This window comes from Macrotis lagotis, chromosome 1, assembly GCF_037893015.1.
Source record: "Macrotis lagotis isolate mMagLag1 chromosome 1, bilby.v1.9.chrom.fasta, whole genome shotgun sequence".
In the NCBI taxonomy this organism is placed as follows: domain Eukaryota; kingdom Metazoa; phylum Chordata; class Mammalia; order Peramelemorphia; family Peramelidae; genus Macrotis; species Macrotis lagotis.
The window spans coordinates 285,908,041-285,929,776 of NC_133658.1; the positions used below are offsets into that span (position 1 = coordinate 285,908,041).

Genomic DNA, 21,736 nt, shown 5'->3' on the forward strand with positions numbered 1-21,736 from the left:
TATCAACCTCAGCCCCACACACCACCCTCACCTTCAACAAAATCAGAAGATCGTGAAGAGACCTGTTTAGATGAGAAATGGGAAAAAAATTATATACAACAGAACCCCATCACTGCTACCACCACCACCACTCACTGAGCTCTATAACATGCTTCAGCAATTCAAATCATAGTCAGTACATTTCACAGCTGCACAATTGCTGCCAATTAGTCCAAAAGCTATTCAATGTTCTGAGTAACCAATTTGAATCTCCCTTAACTGAAACCAATCTGCAAATGCATTAAGGTGGTCCTATTTATTGGTAATAAAAGGAATTTTCTATCAGAAATGTATTCTTCTTTCATTGTGCAATTTCTGTGATAATACTTTAATTGTACATTGGACAATACTGTCATTTTATGTTATATTTAAAATCAATATACTTTAAAAAACTAAGAATTACTAGCCAGACTTGTTTTAAACTGACTATGAATTTTATTTTTATATATTTATGCTTTGCACATCGTACCTATAAAGAAAAAAATGCAGTTGATCTTCTATTCTTTTTTTTTTTAGGTTTTTGCAAGGCAAATGGGGTTAAGTGGCTTGCCCAAGGCCACACAGCTAGGTAATTATTAAGTGTCTGAGACCGGATTTGAACCCAGGTACTCCTGACTCCAAGACCGGTGCTTTATCCATGACGCCACCTAGCCACCCTGATCTTCTATTCTTTAAAGAAAAAAGATTCAGGATTTGCATTGGTTCAAAGTCCTCCATTCGTGACTCTCTGTAATCCTTATATCTCTTTGAGAATTATCACTATCCTGTTTCTGTCCTTGGATTCTTGGAGTTTACAGGTGACGATCCCTTATGAGTAACTGTATTATATTCTGAAAAATGTGGAACATTTCACCCAACTTCTTTAGATTGTTGAGTCCTAGTATGTTTTATAGAGGTGGGTGACTGTGGCTTAGTCATATGACAGTTCCAATAAGCTCTCATTGCTGACTTTGAGATGTTTTCCAATAAGGTAACTCCTAATGTTTTAAACTCTTTATCAGAAGTGCTTCCCTCTCCTGAACTTCTCTGACCTAATCATGAAAATTATGTGATCTGAACTGTGACCAAAGACTCTGGCATGTGCTACCTAATATTCAGATTCAAGAATCTAAGCCTGATAGTCCATTCACTATGAGAGTCATGACCTAGTTTACCATTGGAACTTGGAAAATGTGTCCAAAAGTCTATAAAGTCCAGACTCTAATTAAAATCTTGGCTTATGTGAGGTTAGAAGTCACTCATATTGCTGAATTTTCTCTTTACCCTTCAGCAGAATGTAGTGAAATGGTTGTAATAAGAAATTGCAGTTTCTTTGTTATACACTTTTAATAGTGTGGTACCTTCAGGGGTATGTTAATATTCTTGTAATAACTGTCCTCTCCTTTTTGGTATTTCTGTCATCCACAATTCTTTGCTTTGTCAACACCCTCTGGGAATGGTGCCTCCTATAGGTTTTCTTCTGCCCATTGGTCCTAGGATGAGGGAAGGGGGGTATAATTAAAGAAATATCCCTTAGAAAGTGAGGAGGAGCACTGGCTCTGGAGTCAGGAGTACCTGGGTTCAAATCCGGTCTCAGACACTTAATAATTACCTAGCTGTGTGGCCTTGGGCAAGCCACTTAACCCCATTTGCCTTGCAAAAACCCAAATAAATAAATAAATGGGAAAGAAATAAAAAGAAGAGCAAACCAGCTCAGCTGAAAAAAAAATGAAAACATATAATACATATAAACAAATCCAACATGATGGTTGAACATGATGGCATCCTCTTTTCTTCCCAACAGAAATATCTTTTTAAAATTTCCAGTCTGGTGCTTCCTAAATATTAGTAGTCTTTAAAAAAAATGAAAACATGGGGCAGCTAGGTGGTGCAGTGGATAGAGCACTGGCCCTGGAGTCAGGAGTACCTGAGTTCAAATCTGGCCTCAAACACTTAATAATTACCTAGCTGTGTGGCCTTGGGCAAGCCACTTAACCCCATTTGCCTTGCAAAATCCTAAAAAAAAAATGTCCTATAAGATTAGAATCAAACATGGGGACATGGGAACTCTTATTCTTCATGTTGTTGGTGGCTCAGAAGATCCATGTTCATTGGTGTAAGCATGACTTAGATATAATGGTTTTTCCAAATAAATTTGGTTCTTTAGGATAAAAGCATCATAGTGGTCAAAGTGATCGCAAGATTCAGATCTGAAAGGGATTATGAGATCATCTCAGTCTCCTTTTTTACAGATGGGAAAAAATGATGCTAACAGATCTTAATTGATTTTCTTTGAGGTCATATTGGTAGTAAGCAGTACAGCTGGAATTCAGACCCAAGTTTTTTTACTTCCAACTTATTTTTCTTGCTAATTTACTAGCAGATCCTCTTATTAAAAAATGAATCCTTGGAGCTCTCCTGACTTTGGCGAGTAGTTGGAGTAGTTGACTTTTATTCTCTTTGTATATGGGCCCATTCCACTACTGATAATGTTGCTTTGCTATATCAATGATATTTGAGGAGAATATAGAGTTTGAATTTCATATTGGGGAGAAAGAGCTTCATGGAAAAAGTAGAATTAAAAAATGCAATGCAAAAGAGTAATTACAGGACACATTCAAGATCTCCAAGGAAGAATGGGATTATGGGTTAATGGGGAGTCTAGTTGGCTCAAATGGAGCATGTGTTTTGGGAAGCAAAGGAGAGAAGATTGGATGGATGGTGAGGGTGTGGGGGAGGGGTAGAGGAGAGTGAAAGGAAGATTGCATCATAAAACTTAATTCCATGACATAATCATAATACAAAGCCTTGAATGACAAATAGAAGAGTTTAAATTTGGTGTGAAAGGCAGTAAAGAGTCATGGTTCGATCAAGGTAGTAGCAGTATTGAAATACTGGTTTTAGAAGTTTAGTTTGGGAGCCTGTAAAAATGAATTGCAAAGATTAAAGCTTAGAAAAGATAGCTATTATTTAGCCTAATGAGTGAATTGTTTTATTAATCTATACATGAGATGTTCAAGGCTTGGAAGAAAGTGTCAACATTAGGAATAAAGAGGAAGAGAAGAGTGTGAGACACATCATATTAGAAAAATTCAAAAGAACTTAAAAATTAATTTTATTTTCTTTCCCTTCCATTCCAAAAACCCAAAGTTGATTGCAAAATTATGAGATTTGGAGACATGTGGTATGTTTAACGGGGAGGAGAGATTTTTCAAGCACTTGACTTTCATCATCTCTTTTGATCCTCACAGCAAACAGTTCTGTGAAGTAAGGCATAGGATTTAGAACTATCAGAGGTCTAACGCTGGTAAGTCAGTATGTTAGAGCAGCATCTAGGTCAATCCACTCATTTGTCCAATGAGAAAACAGATCTAGAGAGCTGTGCCAACCTGTCTTACAAGGTCACACAAATAGTAAATAGGAATGTCTTCTGATTTTCACTTCTAGCTTTCTTTTCTCTTCCTTGCTGATTCCTATTATGGGAGTTATCTCAGTTTTACAGATGAGAAAATGGCAGTTCAGAGAGATAGATTCCTCATAGGTTATTTGGCAGAAAAGGGACTAGGATTGCTAGTTCACTATTTTGTCTACTGCTACATGTTGCTGAGCTTGGTTTTAATAAATATGCTGAATGCGGAATGGGAGGCAGTTATGGGAGTGACTTGTCCTTGCAGACTTGGTATTTAGATTGCAAAGTGATTCCCACTGCCAAGTAGAAAGCCTTTCCTCTGAGACTGAACTCTGAATTTCTCAGTTCTTTAATATTCCCTACCTAATAGTGGAGTGTGAGGCAGGAACTGTAGAATGAGCCAGCTTTGACCTCCTCCCAGGCTTCTTTCACCTGGGGCATCTCCGCCTTCTTCATGCTAGAACACATGCAGTTGGCTTTGTAGATGGAAAGCTTCTAACTTTCAGTAGGTTCAAATGATAGAAATGAAAAAAAAATACCACCCCCTGATTTTCACTTGAAGAGCCTGGTCTGAAAGTGAGGTTTTTAATTATAAATGAGGAAATGGATTCTTCCAGGTGGAAAGCTCTGTGTTTGATTAGCATTTTAATTGCTTGGAAAACAAACAAACCAGCCTTGTCCTTTCCCTACCCCCTTGCTCTAGTTGACCTCTCCCTTCTGATCTAAAGATCTGCTTTCTTTTTATGTTTACTGGACTGCTGCCCCAGCCCTGCAGGCAGTTGAGGACCAGTTGAATGGGAATTTCCAACTGGAGACTGAAATTGGTCAGACCTTGGAGTACTCCTGGGACTTGGTGTAAAGGGAGCTGGGACAATGGGGTTTAGACATGGTGGGGGGTAGGGTGGCCTACGGGATGTTCAAATATCCTTCAGGTCTTTGCTCTATTAATACCGGTGCATTCTTTGCTCTCAGTGTTAATGATCCATGAAGATTTTAGGTCTATTTTAACTTGTGGTGTGGCATTCTCCCAGCTATTGACAAAATTGGTATTTTATCTACCCCTTCCTCTTATTAAGTCAGACAACATTTAGTTATAGTAGGAAGGTATGGAATAAAAGTAGTCTGTAATTATGTGGGAGGTGTTCCTTTTTTTTTTTGAGAAATCTTCTTCCTGGTGTATCCCTGAGGTGAACCAATCAAATACTTGACTGAAAATGAGTTCAAATCATACCTCATACTTTTTTCAGTATGGACACATAGTTCATTCTGTCTGTGTCTCAGTTTCTTCATCTGTAAGATCCCTTTTAGCTTTAAATCCATGATTCTGATCTTTGAGTGTGATAGTATAGGAAGCCAATTAATTTAGCAAATATTCTGAAACCAATGTAGTGCTCAGGCTGTGGAAGATCAAGGTTCCACTCTCAGTGGGGAGGCAACATGCACAGGTCTGACATGACTGAGAAGAATTTGTGATATAATGGAAAGAATGATTTAAAAGCAATGTGTTTGACTTTTGACTTTTTCTATTTGTATAACCTAGGACAAGGCTGCTACTTTTAGCCTCAATTTCCATAACTGTAGAATGAAGGGTTGGATTAGCATTAGCTCCTCTGTTTATAGGATAGCATATATCATACTCTAGAGGTGGAGATTGCTATGGAAATTCTGGGGAAATGTGAGATGAATCAGGGAAAGCTTTTTGATTGAAGCTTAGGAAAGGGAATTTTAAAAAAACTCTTTATTCTCTTGAGTCTTCCTGTCTTTTAAAAAAAAAGCATTTTGGGTTTTCCCAATACTTTCACTTTTCATGGATGACATTGCATTTTAAAAAATATTACAGTAACTGGATATTCTTTCTTGATTTATGCAGTATTTGCTTTTTTTTTGGCAAGATAATTGACTAATTGACTTGCCCCAGGATCACATAGCTAGTGAGTGTTATGTGTCTAAGGTCAAATTTGAACTCAGATCCTCCTGATGCAGGGTTGATGCTCCATCTACACCCATTTGACATGTCTTAGTGGCTCCGAGGGTAGAAACTCTCCCAGAACTGGTTGTTCATATTTTTCATATTGGACCAAATAGTTTGATGCACTGGGATTCTTGCTATCTCCTGATAGAAGAAATAGTAACCTAAGATTTAAGTTTGGAGGGGACCTAGAGATCACCTAGTCCAGATTCTTTATTCTACTGATGAAATGATTTGTCGGAGGCTCTATATGCAAAAACCATCAGGATTTGAACCCAGATCATCTCACTGCATAGGTAATATCCTTTATACCATATTTTGAATAGATGAGTCCTATATGTTGTATAGTGAATAAGTTAGGAAAGCCTAAGTTTATATCCAGTCTTAGCTTCTTTCTAGCTATGTGACCTTGGGTAGGTCATTTGCCCACTATTTGTCTGACTTTTTCTTCATGTGTAAAATAGCTACCATCCAGGTTTGTTGTCAGGATTGATTGAGGTAGTATTTATAAGCTATTTACCTGGTTCATAGTAGATGTTTCATACATACTTATTTACTTCCTAATAGTGGATTTATTCTTGGATCTCTCTCTCTCTCTCTCTCTCTCTCTCTCTCTCTCTCTCTCTCTCTCTCTCTCATCTTCTATCATCTTCTATCCAGTTCATCCTTTATTTCTGTGACTTGAGTTTGGCTCTTGCCAAATCCTCCTTTATTGTTGTGATGGAACTTTCCAGAGAGGATAGGGTGTGGTAGCCTATGGTTGTGAAATTAAAATAGAACCAAAAAATAAAGTTTTCATAGAGATGGATGGAATGACTGCTTCAGAGACCCAAATCCCAAGGAGCCCTGGAACTTCCCTAAGAGGATTGACCTGGGGCTCTTCAGAAAACGAAATCTGGACTTGGACTATTCCTTAATTATATTGAGGCATTGCTTCCTTAAATGCCCTGGCCCAGCTGTGGGACTTGCACTGTAGTGGTTGCTCACAGATTTGGTGATTACCTCCTAAAACAAGATGGGAGCTTGGCTGCAGAGCAGTGTGTCCCATAAAAGTCTAAATCAAAAGTGAATCTTTGAATTTACCAATCATATTTCTTATATGCACTCCAATGCAATCAGAGGTTGCAGTAGTCTGTGGTTTAGTAGATAAATACAATGTACTAACCAGAAAATGATGATATTTAGGGAAGGGCAGTCATTCCTTGGAGTTAAGGTATCTCTGTGGTTTATCTTGTCATGCATTTTTTTCTGCCCCAAATAATAATGCAGATATGATTTTTCATCTTGCCCCTTAATCAAGGCCATTAATGACTAGCTTTAGAATATTCTTAATTGGCCACAACTATTCATTCCCATACTCTAAAAATAATTATAAAACAACATGAGTTTAGACCTGGAAAGGCCTCTAGAAGTCATTTAGTTCAGACTTATTATTTTACTTATGATATGACTGAGACCCAGAGAGGTTATGAAATTTGCTCAAAGTCAGTATTTGAACCCAGGTTCCCTGAACTACAATGACATTTGATCAAGCAAAAACTATAAAGATGCCAAATCCCTCCCAGTTCTCCTCCATAATAAGGAAATTCATTTTATTCAGCCTCCCAACTCCATCTCATTTGCAGAATCCAGTGATTTTGCTTTGGACTTTGTCCTTTCAAGGGCATATTATTTATTCCTCCCCCTTAAAAAAATATCCATTTTCCTCAGTCATTTCATACCATGCTATTCCTAAAAAAAAAAATTCTCTCTCACCATATTCTTTTCTTGATTGATCAATTCTTTCTACTCATCTGAAGTTCTGGGAATTGTGATGGATTGATATTAAATGTTGACTTTCAGTTTTAGAAGTATATCCATGTATATGCATCTATCTTTATGTGTGTGGCAAAAGAGAGAGGGAGGGAGAAAAGGAGGAGAAAAAGAGGTCTTTAGAAGAGCAATAGGCTTTTTGGCCAAATGAAGGATTGTGACACAGAAATTTTAGCTGTTTGATTGTTCTACCTGACCCAAGGGGCTGACTTGTTTGGTGACCTTGGGTGAAGACCTTAATTTCCTGCCCATTCCCATCTGTCCCCAAATGTGTGTGTTTATAGATCATAGTATATGAATATGTGCAGATGGGGCAGTGTTTCTTTGAAAGGAATCAACTCTGTCTTCTCCTCCCTATCCTCTCTGCCTCCCATTCTCTGTTTCCAAAATAAACAGACCAAGGGAACAGAATTCTCAGAGAGGTTCTCCCTCCTCCACCTCCACTGCCAATCCCTGTTTCGTTGACTTAATCACCAGCCTCTGCATTGAACCAGATCAAAGTCTTCAAACCACTTCAGCCTCCCCCCTCTGCCCTCCTCCAGCCCCTTTTTCATGATTTCTCCTAGATTGTCTCTAAATTGTCCCCCCTGTTTTGGGGCAGTCTCTCAGAAGCTTGGCTGGCCTCAGAGAGTCATTGCTGTCTCTCTCCTACTCCCCTCCCTCTTACTTTCAAGTGGTGATTTCCTTTCCCACAAAGCTGGCTTTTCCAGGGCCCTGACTTGCTACTCCTGGTCATCCAGGGGAGGTTCAGTTTCTGTCCGCCCCCTCCTGCTTTGGGAGCAGATGTGGCTGTGGAAATAAGCTGGGAAGGAGGTCCCTAGAAAGCCAGGATGATCAGCTGAGCACATCCCATCTACAAAAGGTCCATTAAAGGGGGGGGGGGGGACAAAGGGAAAAAAGACTCAAGGAAGGGAGATGCTCTGGTCCAGCACCATGCCCCTGCCAGAAATTTCTTATGTAATCCACCCACTGTTTTTTTTTTCTATGACACTTTACCTCTTAGGCCTAATTGGATTGGGGGATGCTGGAAAGGGGCTAGAGAGAACATTCAGAGCATAAGCTTTAGGGCAGCTGTGTTTGCCTTCTGTGCTGCCTCATTGAACCTCTTTTGACCCAGAAAACTCTAACAGAACTGATGAATGAAAAAAACCTCCCCTAGACAATTTAGTCTAGTTTCCCAACCTGGAGAAAGTAGCAGTGGTAGATGGTATAATGTGATAATGTCACACATTTCTGTGGCTTTGTAAGATTTAAAAGTTCTTATAAATGTTTCCATTTCCCACATAAGGAAACTGAAGTCCCAGAGAGGTGATGTGAACTTGCCCAAGGTGAATTTGTGCTAGCTGTTACCTAGATCTCTGACTTTCATATCTAGAGATATTTTCATACCAGATATAAGGATTCTTACTGTGGGGTCTGTGAATTTGTTTTTTTTTTTAAATTGTTGATAACTAGATAATAATTAGTTGATAATGAATTGATTTCCTTCACAATTCCATGTGTTTTACTTGATACATTTAACAACATTATTCTGAGAAGAGATTCATGGTATAGACAAGGTATTTACCAAACATTTTTTGGTTAACATTGGCCTTCAGGTGATTATGGCTAAGAAGTTTCTGGTTGTTCTCCACATGGTTAGAGTTATAGGTGATTCTGGTACTTTGAATATAAACTATATGATAGATTGGTAGGAAGGATAAGTGTTGCCCTCCTTTTTTTTTTGTTTGTTTTTAACTGACTTGCCCAAGGCCACACAGCCAGGTAATCATAAGTGTTGGAAATCAAATTTGAACTCAGATCCTCCTGACTCTCCACTGTGCCACCTAGCTGTCCCTGCCCACATTTTTAAGAGAGGTGATGGGCAGCACTGGCAGGGAGGGTTATCTTGGTTGAGTTCTAAACTCCTAACTCTATCCTCTGGAACACCAAATGGTGGAAGGACTGAGGAAGGGCCCTAGATTAGGAGGCAGAGGGTCTAAGAATACCTCAGCTGTGCTATTTACTATCTTTGTGATTTTTGGGGAAGTCATCACTTATCATGGGTCTCAGCTTCATTATCTGTAAAATAGATAAGCATTTATTAAATACTGGCTATGTGCCAAGCCTCTTTGCTAATTGTTAGTGATATAAAAGCAGAAATATTGCCTACCCTCAAGAAACTTCCATTCTATTGAGAGAGTCAACTATTTAAATTATAAAATACTAGTTAAATACAAGATATGGAGAGTCAGAAATAATAGAGATCATAGGGCAGGAAGTGATCTTAAAGGTCATCTAGTACCCCCAACCCCTCAATATTCATTTTCTTTTGGCAACTGTCTTAATCTTACCTTTCCACTCTTCTTGACCTATTTGTTGTTCTTCACAATCCATTTCTTATGTCCTTGCTTTTGCACTAGCTGTTTCTCCAGCCTAGAATACTCTCTGCCTTAAACCCTAACAGATCCCTGCTGTCCTTTTAGATTTATCTCAAGCATCTTCTACTTCAGGAGTCCTTTTCTCCTCATCCATTCACTCTTTTGGGGGGGGGGCAAGGCAATGGGGTTAAGTGGCTTGCCCAAGGCCACACAGCTAGGTAATTATTAAGTGTCTGAGGCCGGCTTTGAACTCAGGTACTTCTGACTCCAGGGCCAGTGCTCTATCCACTTTGCCACCTAGCCGCCCCATCATCCATTCATTCTTGTGAAATGCAGCTTAGATCAATGATCCCAAGTGGTTCCATTTACTTAGGGTCATTGCAAACATTATTACTCCTATAAAGGTTTTCCTCACCCCCACTAAATGAAAATGATTTCCCTCACTTCACTTGCCATCTAGCCCTTTGCTTGTTTGTGATATTTTACCTTGCTTAATTCTTATTTGTTGACTCATCTCTCCTCCCCTTCCACCATAGTTGATTGGTGACTCCTCCAGCTCCCAGTATATATTCTTTCATATAGAAGTAACCTACTGATTGTTAGCTGAATTGAATTGAAGACCCTCCTGGGCCCTGAGTTTGCATTTGTAGTGATCTGAAGAAGTGTGTTTGCACAGGACATTTTAAATATCCTACTTTTGTAGGGGGAAAAAATCAATACAGGCTTTTAAGTAATTTCTACCACGTGGTTGTTCCCCAAAGGCAATGATTGACACCATGAACAAAGACCTGGGATTTCAACCTATTGATGACCTGTTTCTATACTCACTCAGACATGAGTGAGTGTGTGTGTGTGTGTGTGTGTGTGTGTTTTGTGGGGGGTATGGGGGAAATGAGGGAGAGGCAATTTTAACTTCCAGGATATGCTTATTGTTGTTACCTGAGAAGAAACTTCTCTTAAAGTCTGAGTTTTTTAAAGTTCTCCTGGCTTAAAGACAGGACTTGTGTTAGACAGTGCTAACCACTACCAGAGTATTATTTTCTTCTGCCATTGAGGATGAGATCAATAATGTTTCAGAGGTTGTTTGGGACAGTAGCATCGATTTTTGACATCATATTGTCCTGTGGGTAGACATGATCACAAACATCAGGAAATCATCAAAAAACAACTAACCCCAAGATGGTCTGAAAATGATGCTCTAAGTGAAATTTTCCAAAGTAAAATACCAACCTTATGCATCCTGTGGTAGGATGCTGTGCTTAGTGTTTACTAGTCATTGTTGTTAGATGTGAACATCAAAAACATTCTTTTTGCAAGGTCAAAGTAGCACATATTTATAGAGTGCCTACTATGTGTTCAGTATTAAAAATTGGAAAATATAGCTGAGCTTGGAGTCAGGAGACCCATATTTCAATTGCTGTCCCATCACTTACTACCTTGGTGACCTTGGACTCTTAAGTCCCATGAACCCTCTTGACCTCAGTGACCTCAGGGGTTCCTTTTATCTCTAGAACTATGGTCCTGCCTCCTCTCCTGGAGGACTGAGAGAAAAAAATTCAGCCAGAAAACAATGGGAGATTCTCAAAGATGAATTGTAATCACACTTGCTAGATAAACTGGCTTGGGTAATAAGTAATTTAGGAGTATCAGAGAAGACAGCTTGAGTTATGTAGCTACTTATTCTTAGTGGGTTTTGAGGGAACATTGATGGATTCTGTGATTTACTTAGGATTATACTGCCAATATGGACAGATGGACTGACAGATGGGAAGGACAAAGAAAGACAAAGGGAAGAAAGAAGGGAAAAAAGGAAGGAATAGAGGGAGGGAGGGAGAGAAGAAGAAAGATTGATATGCTTAGATTTGGGGATAGAAATACAGGCAAGCCAGATCCTTTTTGGAGAAGAACACACCTAAGGGGTAATGGAATGGACAGGACAGGACAAAACACACAACAACATAGACTGAAGATGGTAAAAAAAAAAATGCAGGCAAGAAACAAGGTGGGCTCCAAGAATGGAGTTCCAGAATCCCCATGGGGATGATGACCAGAGAGCAGATGATTCAGTTTGGAGATTTCTGGGGAAGTGTTAGAAGCTGAACTAAAACCCAGGCTTTCCTGACTGAAGACAGCTATTGCCTATAGCAAACAGCTACATTATACATCCTCCACTTGTTCTGGAAATTTTTAAGTTATCATGGAATCAGGGGTTTTATGATATCCCTCTGCCTGGTGGCAGCATATCATTCTGGTGCTTCAAAATAAGAAATTTTATTTTCATAATAAAATAAATTATTATTATAAAATAAATCTTTTTTTTCAGGTTTTTGCAAGGCAAATGGGGTTAAGTGGCTTGCCAAGGCCACACAGCTAGGTAATTATTAAGTGTCTGAGACCAGATTTGAACCCAGGTACTCCTGACTCCAGGGCTGGTGTTTTATCCACTACACCACCTAGCCGCCCTAAAATAAATCTTTTAATAATAATAACAGCCAAACCACTTTTCTTACATCTGCCTTGTGACGTAAAGAATACAGCTTGATCAATCAGATTCACAATCCTAAAAGCCATAGGGAAGGGTAGGGATAGTGAGGTGGTGCATTGGATAGAGCACCAGCCCTGGAGTCAGGAGGACCTGAGTTCAAATCTAGCCTCAGACATTTACTATGTAGCCTTGAGCAAATCATGTAACCCCAATTACCTTTAGAGGAAAAAAAAAGAAAAAGAGAAGAACATTGGCTCGGTGAATTTTATGCATCTCTATATTAGTTGTAGTTTTACTTTCTAATCTCAAAGAACCAGATGCTTCATGGTTGTTTATAACATTTTTAACTTCTTGACTTGCTATAGTTTAAAAATGATCCCCCAAATTTCAGATGCTTCCCCTCTGATCTCAAAGAGGAAGATTCCACCTCTTAGAGTTCTTGGAGTCTTTAGGACAATAGGAAGCAGACATTGCCAATGAGCACTTGGAGGGAGGATCCCTAATCCAGGGAGTTCCCTTCACCAACAAATTCCTACATGAAAATCCCTCTGTACATTTCCATTTTGAATCAGACACATGGAGCTTGCATCAAGACCTTATTTTTTCAGATAAGAAAATTGAGTCATAAGGATTTTAAGAAATATCATTTACCCTAGTCACACAGATATTCCCAGAGGCAGTATTGGAACCCAGGTCTTCTTCTCTTGAGCCAGTGGTCTTCCTACCCCATCATACCACTTCATTTTTTTTCTGACTTTTGCATTTGAGCTTAAATGAAATTCCACTGCCTGTACCTAAAAACTAATCATCTGAAAGGTCCTGCATTGATAAAGCACTAGAGCACATCTTGCTATTGCTTTGCTGCAGAGTAATTTTGGATCTGCTTGTAGTTTGTGTCTTTTGTCTTGTTTTCTTGAATCCATGAAGCTACATAATGCACGGCAATTTTATTTTTCAGTGGATATCAGACTTAGATATCTAAATAGCAAATGCTTCAAGACTGCTGTGTTAACAGCATAAAATGCTGAGTCTGACAAAGCCCCTTGTCTTTAAAATGCTCTGAAGAGAATCTTATGGCTTTGCTTTCCAAGAACCAAGATGGTGAGATCTCCTCACATTTCTTATTCTATTAGTTCCCTTTCTATTCCTTGTAATCTACTTCCTCATATACCAATATTCAGATCTGTGATCAGATCAGCAATCCAAACATTCCCTCCAGTATTGTAGCATGTTACCCATCCGTGTCTGCCCATCCTGGGTGTCCTCCAAAGGTGGGACTGGGAAGTTGGAGAAAAGATTTAACCACTGCCCTGGAGGGTTCTACCTTGTTTTCCTCTCTTGTTCCAGAGAGTCTAATGAAGGACTTGGACTGTCCACCTGTCACACTTCTAGTTCTTACCATGTGACATCTTCTTGCCTTATCATGTACTTCTTTATTTTTTCTTATCATATATTTCCGTGAATTTCTCTGTCACTTGTCTGTCTGTCTGTCTGTCTGTCTGTCTCTCTCTCTCTCTCTCTCTCTCTATATATATATGTATATATACACACATATATATATACACACAGATAGATAGATAGATACCTTTTGCTATTTAGTCATTTCATTTCTGTCCAAATCTTCATGGCCCCATTTGGGCTTTTCTTGACAATGATACTGGAATGGTTTGCCATTTCTTTTTTCCAGATCATTTTATAGATGAGGAAACTGAGACAAATAGGGTTAAGTGTTTTGCCTAGGATCACACACCTAGTGTCAGAGGCTGAATTTGAATTCAGTCTTCCTGACTCTGGGCCCAGCCCTCTATCCACTGTACCACCTAGCTACTAAGGTTTACTGGGGTCAATTTTGAAAGGCTTTGGATAGAGGAAACTGAGGCATTTGAGTTTGATTTTGGAGGCATCTGGGAGGCACAGGTACTTTGTTTTTGGTAGGGTAGTTGACATGGTCAAGGTAGTACTTTAGGAATATCACTTTGGGAGCTGCATGGAGGAATAGAGAAAACCTTTGAGACTGCGTGATGCATTAAGAGTCTGTTGTAATATTCAGGGTGAGATTGAGTGAAGGTTTGCTCTATGATTAGGGCTGTGAGAGTGAAGAGAAATCCCACTTTTGATTCATACTACCTGTGTGTTCTGGGCCTCTTGGGCCTTGGTTTCTTTATCTGTAAAATAAGAGGGCCAGATAAGTGATGTCTGTGGTCCCTTACCTAGCTCTAAATCTATGATCCAGTGACTGAGAGAATGAATGCATGTGGCAGGCATGTATTGGACACCTGGTCTAGGTGGCTGCTGAGGTCCCTCTTACCACTAAAGTTCTATGGTTCCCTTTTCCTTAACCAGGGATTAAAAGGAAATGTATCTTGGTAGTTGCTGTTTGATTGGATAACTTCTTTTAATTGCAAATAATGATAATGTTGCCTTTTTTAAAGAGACTTTTTACTCTTCAGAGTCTTTTTTGAGATAGGGCAGACAGAAGTGCTGTTTTATTCTAGGGGAAAACTGAAGCCTGGGAGTGGTGGTCAATGATTTATCCAGGGCCACTCGAGAGAGTTATTAGTGCTGGCTTAAGTACCCAGGCCTTTGTTCTTTCTCTGTCATATCTTCTTCTCAAAGGGATATTCCAGATGGGAACTGGCTCAGATTTACACTTAGACCTGGATTCAGATCATGTTCCTTTTACTTGTTACCTGTGTCCTTAGCCAAGCCAGCTGACCTCACCAGGATCTCGGCATCTTCATCTGGAAAATGTGAGAATTGGTCTAGATTGGAGGTGCACACTCAGAATTCCAGTAAGGAAAGAGCCAGATTAAATATAATTGGGAAATGTTTAACCAACCAAAAAAAGTTAAGAAATGTTGTTTTTAAATAGCACTCAATTTTCTGTGACCTTGTTTGGGATTTACTTTGCAAAGTTACTGGAGTGATTTGCCTTTTTCTTCTCTGGCTCATTTTACAGATGAAGAAACTGAGGCAAATAGGCTTAAGTGACTTGTTCAGGGTCACACAGATAGTAAGCTATCAAAGGCTGGATTTGAATTCAGGAAGATTCCAAGCCTAAAGCTCTGTCCCCTCAGCCATACATATAAATAAGATAAATTTCACTTTTCTATGTCAGTATGCTCCTGGCTGGGATCTATTTCTATTTGAGCTTGACATCACTAGACTAGAGAACCTTTGTGGTCCTTTGCAGTTTTAAATATGATCCTGTAATTCTCTGACACCATCTGGTCTAGCCTTCTCATTGGGAAAATTGAAAGAAGGTGTATCACCTAAGATGAAGCATGTTATTTTTTAATATTTTTTTACTTTTTAGGCTTTTTTGCAAGGCAAATGGGGTTAAGTGGCTTGCCCAAGGTCACACAGCTAGATAATTATTAAATGTCTGAGGCTGGATTTGAACTCAGGTACTCCCGACTCCAGGGCTGATGCTCTATTCACTGTGCCGCCTAGCCGCCCCAGACGAAGCATGTTAACTGCACCTGCACTTGCCTTAGACTTCTGAATTCTTCACTATGCTTAGTCCAGTGTGTTGGGCAGTATTCTGGAGGTCCCTTCTGCCTCTACCTTGTAAGGTCACTTTTCTAAAGGACCTTCTGCTCCCCAGGTGGTTAATCATTTTCATAGCTTAGAAAAGAAGAAGCAGAGCATCATGAGGATTTGGATCCTCTGGGGCTCCAGATGCAGGACTGGGGAAGAAGGGAGGGTCAACGATTGGGGAAGATGATTTCAGATTCTTGAATGAAGAAATGAGTTGATGTCAAACTGCCCTTAAGTTCTCAACTTTCAAAAAATAATAGTCCCCTTGATGAACCATCTGTTCTAGGCAGCTTTGCTTTCAAAGTTGGCCACTCTCTTTGATTGACCTGCCATGACCTTATTCATCCTTGGGGGGGGGGGGGGGTCCTTTCTTAGTAGTGAGATTCCTGAGCTCCATTCTCTTCATATTTGGAATCAAGTCAGTATTAGCTCCTCTTCATTTTATAATAAATGAATCCTTGGAACCAAGATAGTAAATTAAAACTTTTTCTCTTTAAATTTGGAGGTATGATAGGTTTTTGTACTGATTTTGGTGTCAGTATTTCTGTATTTTATGTGTGAAAAATGTGGATAGTATTTGTTGGAATGAAATTCCCATATAATAAGATAGAAAGAGCACTAGATGGGAAATGAGAGGACATGGGTTCTAGTCTTGGTTCTGCCACTTAATACTGTGTGACAGAGGATAAATCATTTTATCTTGTGTGGTGCAATGGATGGGAAATGAGAGGACATAGCTTCTAGTCTTGGTTCTGCCACTTAATACTGTGTGACAGAGGATAAATCATTTTATCTTGTGTGGTGCAATGGATGGGAAATGAGAGGACATAGCTTCTAGTCTTGGTTCTGCCACTTAATACTGTGTGACAGAGGATAAATCATTTTATCTACTGTGGTGCAATGGATAGAGAACTGGGCCTGGAGTCAGGTAGACTCTTCTCCATGACTTCAAATCTGGCTTCAGACACTTTCTTGTTGTGTAACCCAGGGCAAGTCATTTAACCTTATTTTTCTCAAATGAACTGGAGAAGGAAATGGCAAACCATTCCAGTATCTTTGCCAAAGAGACCCATATGGAGTCAGGAAGAGTTGGACACCATTGAAACTAAATGAACAAAAACAGCAACACAAACTCTGTCTCAGTTACTTCAACTGTAAATTGGGGATAATAATAGTACCTGCCTTCTTAAGGTAGTTAATGGAATCAAATGAGATAACATTTGTATTGTTCTTAATAAAGTTCCTGTAATAAGATGCTATATGAAAATGTTAGCATTATGATGGGCATCAGCTACCCTAACTGAGCAGTTTTGGCAGTAGCATTTGCTCTTTTTACCTTTGATCTTAAGACCATGGAATTCTGCAGTTTTAGGTTTGAAAGGGATCTTATAAATCAATCTAATCCAATCTACTCCTCTAATTTTAAGATGAGGAAACCGAGGCCCCAAGAAATGAAGAGGAATCATGTAATTGGCTAAGTGGTTTTACACCAAATCCTCTGATTCTGGATTCTGACTTCTTTCCCCTCTGTGAAGCTCTACTTTATCAATTTAGCACTATATGATTAGATAAGTTACTATTATTGATTCCTCTATTATCTATTATTTAATTATTAATTTATGACTTATTTAATGTGAATTTAACATTATTATTTATTATAAATAAAATTATTTATTATTCCCCCCACAGTTTTGGGGGGAATCCTTAGATAAGTCCTTAGATAGTAGAAAGAGCTTTAGTCATGGAATGAAGAAAACCTGGGTTCATGACCAGCTCTACCTCTTATTAGAAATGTGAATCTTGTTGAAATGTCTGGGCCATTGTTCTCTCATCTGCAGAATGAGCATATTCCTACTTGTCCTCCATAGGTATCTGGGGAATTGTGAAGAAAATGGTTTGTAAAACTTACAAGTCCAATATAAATGTGAGTTGTCCTCTGTTTTTTCTTTTAACTTGCATAGCCTGGTTTCAGAATAGAAAGCAGTAGTTGTATCTTTTCCCTGTTTTCTGAGTAAGATGCCTAGACTGAAGTCCATAGTATTATTGGGGTTGGGAGGTGGGGGCCTTGTGATATGTTGGATGGAGAAATGGACTTGTATCTTTACTCTATCAACTCTCAATTGCCTCATCTGTGTGTGGGGTGTGGACCCAACTTCATATTTATGAAAGCCAGTTTTAACTGGAGAGAATTATTTAGTATGCACTGGTGGGCTTTCTACAACAGAAATAAGACCAACAGGAAGTTACCAATGACTGGCTCTGGGCATTACAGCTTTGTCGTTGAGTTAATGTTGTTCTGTGCCAGTGCAGGGCTTTTGATATTAAAAGAAATTGGGGGGTGGGGGCGGGATGTGATATTCTCAGCAGGAGCTATTTCTTAATCATCTTCATGTCTTTCCTGGGCGGTCTAGGGAGGCTCTGCATGGGAATTGCTCTGGGCCCCCCTAAGCTGAGTTTTCATTTCATCTTGAAGTTGACCTTAGCTCAAGATGGCAGAGCTGGAGAATCTCTAGTTGATGAGGTAGCCCTGACATTGGAAGAATGGGTGTGGGCCTCTAGTCCCAATAATTAGCTGGAATTCCATCTACCCCCACATTCTGAGCAGACCACTCATTTAACAGATAATGATACCTCCAGCTAGCACAGCCAAGATCTAGAAACCTCTCCAGGCCTTTGTGGGAGTGGCTTCTCAACTGGGATTTAGCATCTCTATGTATTATTCATGGCAAAGAATGCATATTCTAAAACTGGAATTGTTGCCAGGCTCTGAAGCCAGGGCTGTGAGGAGTCCCCCTTGAATCAATATTAACATTCTGAACATTAATAAGATCATGTCACATTCTCTAAAAAGCCAGATCAGATTTAAAAAGGGGAGAAAAAGAGAAGGGAGAGCAAAATAAATTTCTCTAAATGAAATGCTTTACAAACAAATAGCTTAGCCTTCACTATAGAGCAGCTTGGGGAAAAAAAAAACAATTACTCTCTTATAATGGATGTGATCACAGTTTGAGTGGGAAGAATTTTTGTTTTATTTAAACCCAGAAGTTTCTAAAGTATCCTTCAATCCAATTACTTGAGGTGGAAGTAGAGAAGAAACAAGTATGGTAGAGAGTAGGGGGAGCTTGGGATGTGGAGTTTAGAGGGCACTGAATTCATTGATTGGAGATTTAGAGCTGGAAGGATACTTCAAGGTGGTTACATCCTACTCTCACAAAACTCAGTTCTTCGATTTACTTCTCCCCTTATTTGAAAACAACAGTGGGAGTGGGAATGGGGGTGGGGAAACTTTTGGGAAGATCAGGGCCAACACTGCACAGAATGGCAAATGATCTGTTTCCTTGTAGTAGAGAATAGCTGTATTGGTGAGATAGATTCATTAAAACATGGTGAAATTTAGTATGAAAGATATAATGGAAGTAATACAAGATGAAGAGCCAAAGTATATAGGGTTAGAATACTGACTCAATGACTTACTAGCTCCTTGACCTCAAGTAAGTCATTCAATGTCTTTAGGTCTCAGTTTCCCCATCTGTAAAAATGAGGAAGGTTGGACGTTCCAATCTTCTGTGGTCATTTGTCACCTCTAGAAAGTCCTATGAACCCTTCTCCTCACTAAGCAGGACAGAAGCTTTTGTAAATTGGAGTGATTGTCCTGGTATCCTGCATTTTGGTGGGGGAGCATGCTGGGTACACTAGGTGGTAAGAGCTGACTCAAGTATAGTAGGCAGAAGAAGAAGAGGAAGTACATTAAAATATGATCAGTGCTTACATGCAGTTGTTACTTAAAGCATTGACAAGTAGTAACTCTCCTCTATTGGTCCATTCATTCAATAGCATTTATTAAATTCCTAGCCCAGAAACTGTGTTAGGTGCAGATTCCTCCCTCTCCCCCTTCTTCTTCTCTTACCTCTTTTTTTCCTCTTTTCTTTCCTTCTTCTTTTCCTCCTCTCCCTTCCTCTCCTCCCCTTTATTTTTCTCACCTTCTCCTTCTCCCTCTTCTTCTTCCTTCTCTTCTTCTTCTTCTTCTTCTTCTTCTTCTTCTTCTTCTTCTTCTTCTTCTTCTTCTCTCTCCCCCTTTCTCCCTCTCTCTTGCCCTGTCACACATACACACACACACACACACACATTTAAGTTTTGTACTACTCTCCTGTGTCATTTGGATGGATGATACTCCCAGTGAATTGGGAGAATTTTCACCCTGACTGTCTCTATATTGCTTTGTGACCTTTGGTTATTTCTCTCTGGATTTTCATTTCCCCATCTGTGAAATGAAGGGTCAGTACTAGATAGTCTCCAAGATCCCTTCCAACTCTGATGATGTCAAATTCCATCTACTCTCCTCCTTTTCTCCTTTAAGCCTGTCTTTGATGTTCATTTTAACCAGGGTTTGCCAGGATAAACATGTTGGGATTGGGGAGGAGGCCCAGTGCAATTAGTCCCGGCCCCCAACCCTCATGGCCCTGCCAGAACTAAGCGGCTTTTGAGGATGCACTGTGAGAGCTGATGAGCTGGGATGGTGCCTTTGATGGTACACTTCATTTCAAATGCTGTTTATGTTGTCTCAGCGCTGAATAATTAACTACCTAGCACAAGCACAGAATCCTCTAATTGGTAGAAGTGTCATTTTTGTTTCAGTGGAGGAAAAAAAAATTAAATTGTGTGTGCGAACAATTAATCTTCCTAATGGCAACCCCTCTTGATCTGGAAATTAAATGTTTAGTACCTTGAAACCAGCCTATGGGATGAGGTCCTTTGGAACAAGTTAATTAAGTAAGGCTTATTATACTAATTGGAGTAAAAAAAACAGACGTTTGTTTAATGCGGGCTTGGCATTATTGAATCTCCCAGCAACCTGGTACTAATTCCAAGATCCAGAGTGAACATAGGAAGACCATTTCCTTAAGTGACTAAATGGGATTTAGCTTGTGTGCTCTAGCTAGCTGTTTCTATGGAAACTGTTTTTTGTAACTAGTGTCCTAGTCATAGCCTGTGCTATCAAGGCATGACCCGTTCATGTCTGTTTAGGGGGGAAGTGGCAGTGGAAAAAACAAAGTATGCTCCTTGTAAATAGGGAGAGTACCAATAAGGTGAGAGTGAGGTGTGTTTCTAGGACTGAGACTGATTTAATCCTATTGGAAAAGTGAGCAATGGCATCCCTTGAGAAGCAGGTGTGGCTTTTCTCTCTAAATGGCCCAATAATCATAGAACCTCTGAGTTAGTTTCAAGGTATCTCAGGAGACTTTCTCTGCTTGTTCATTGACAGATGTACATCTAAATTTTTCTGTGATGAAAACTTGAACTCCATTGAGGAATGGTGGTCCAGGGTAAAGAAGTACTAGCTCTGGAGCCAGAGTTGGTGGGTTCAAATTCTCTTTGACATTAAAAACCTATGTGACCTGGTAAAGTCTCTTAACTTCCTTGAGCCCCAGTTTCCATTATCTGTAAAACGAAGAGGTTAGATTAGATGACTTCTGTGGTCCCCTCTAGTTCTAGCTCTGAGATTTAAGATGGGACAAACATTTTATCCTGTTGAGGTCTCATCCATCTTTCAAAGTTCACCTCATATATCATTTCCTTCATGAATGATTTTTTGATAGTATTTCACAATGGGTTTACTTTGTACTTCTATCTTGTTTTATTGTATATTATAGTTTCTTGACCAGATAAGATCCATGAAGGTCAGGATTATTTTATCCTACCAAGTTTTCCAGTGTAGTAGGGATAGTTAATAAATATTCCTTGACATTAAGATTCTAATCCTACTACTCCTGATCGAAGGAAGATCCTTTTTACAGGTTTCCTAATAGATTATGTAACTTCTGCTCACTTTCTTCATCTGTAAAAAAGGGGAATTTAACAATTTCTACTATTTGAGTCTATTGTCCAGAAGAAAACTCCCTACCTAGTAAATCTTTTGGATGGCACAAATCGTGAGATTTTTTTTCCTTTTATTGTCTAAAATCTTAAAAATTCCCTGTATTTTGAGGCTTTCTTCTGCCCTGTAGGGAAAAGCAGAAGTAGCTTAATAACTCATCTAAAGGTTTTTCAACTATTTTAAGATTTTTATCATGTCCTTCAAGCTTTCTCTTCTCTGGGAAAAATAACCCAAGTTCTTTATTGTCCACCTTAGCTTCTTCTAGATA

The 21,736-nt window shown here is 39.3% G+C and overlaps 1 protein-coding gene and 1 pseudogene across 1 annotated transcript in view; both read left to right on the top strand.

Moving 5' to 3' along the window:
• The window catches only part of LOC141505180 (STE20/SPS1-related proline-alanine-rich protein kinase pseudogene), a 39,419-nt pseudogene extending 23,469 nt beyond the window's left edge, over positions 1-15,950 (top strand).
• Positions 1-21,736, top strand: part of LOC141505182 (guanine nucleotide exchange factor VAV2-like) — a 447,203-nt gene that overhangs the window by 163,185 nt on the left and 262,282 nt on the right. The gene's annotated exons all lie outside the window — the stretch shown is intronic.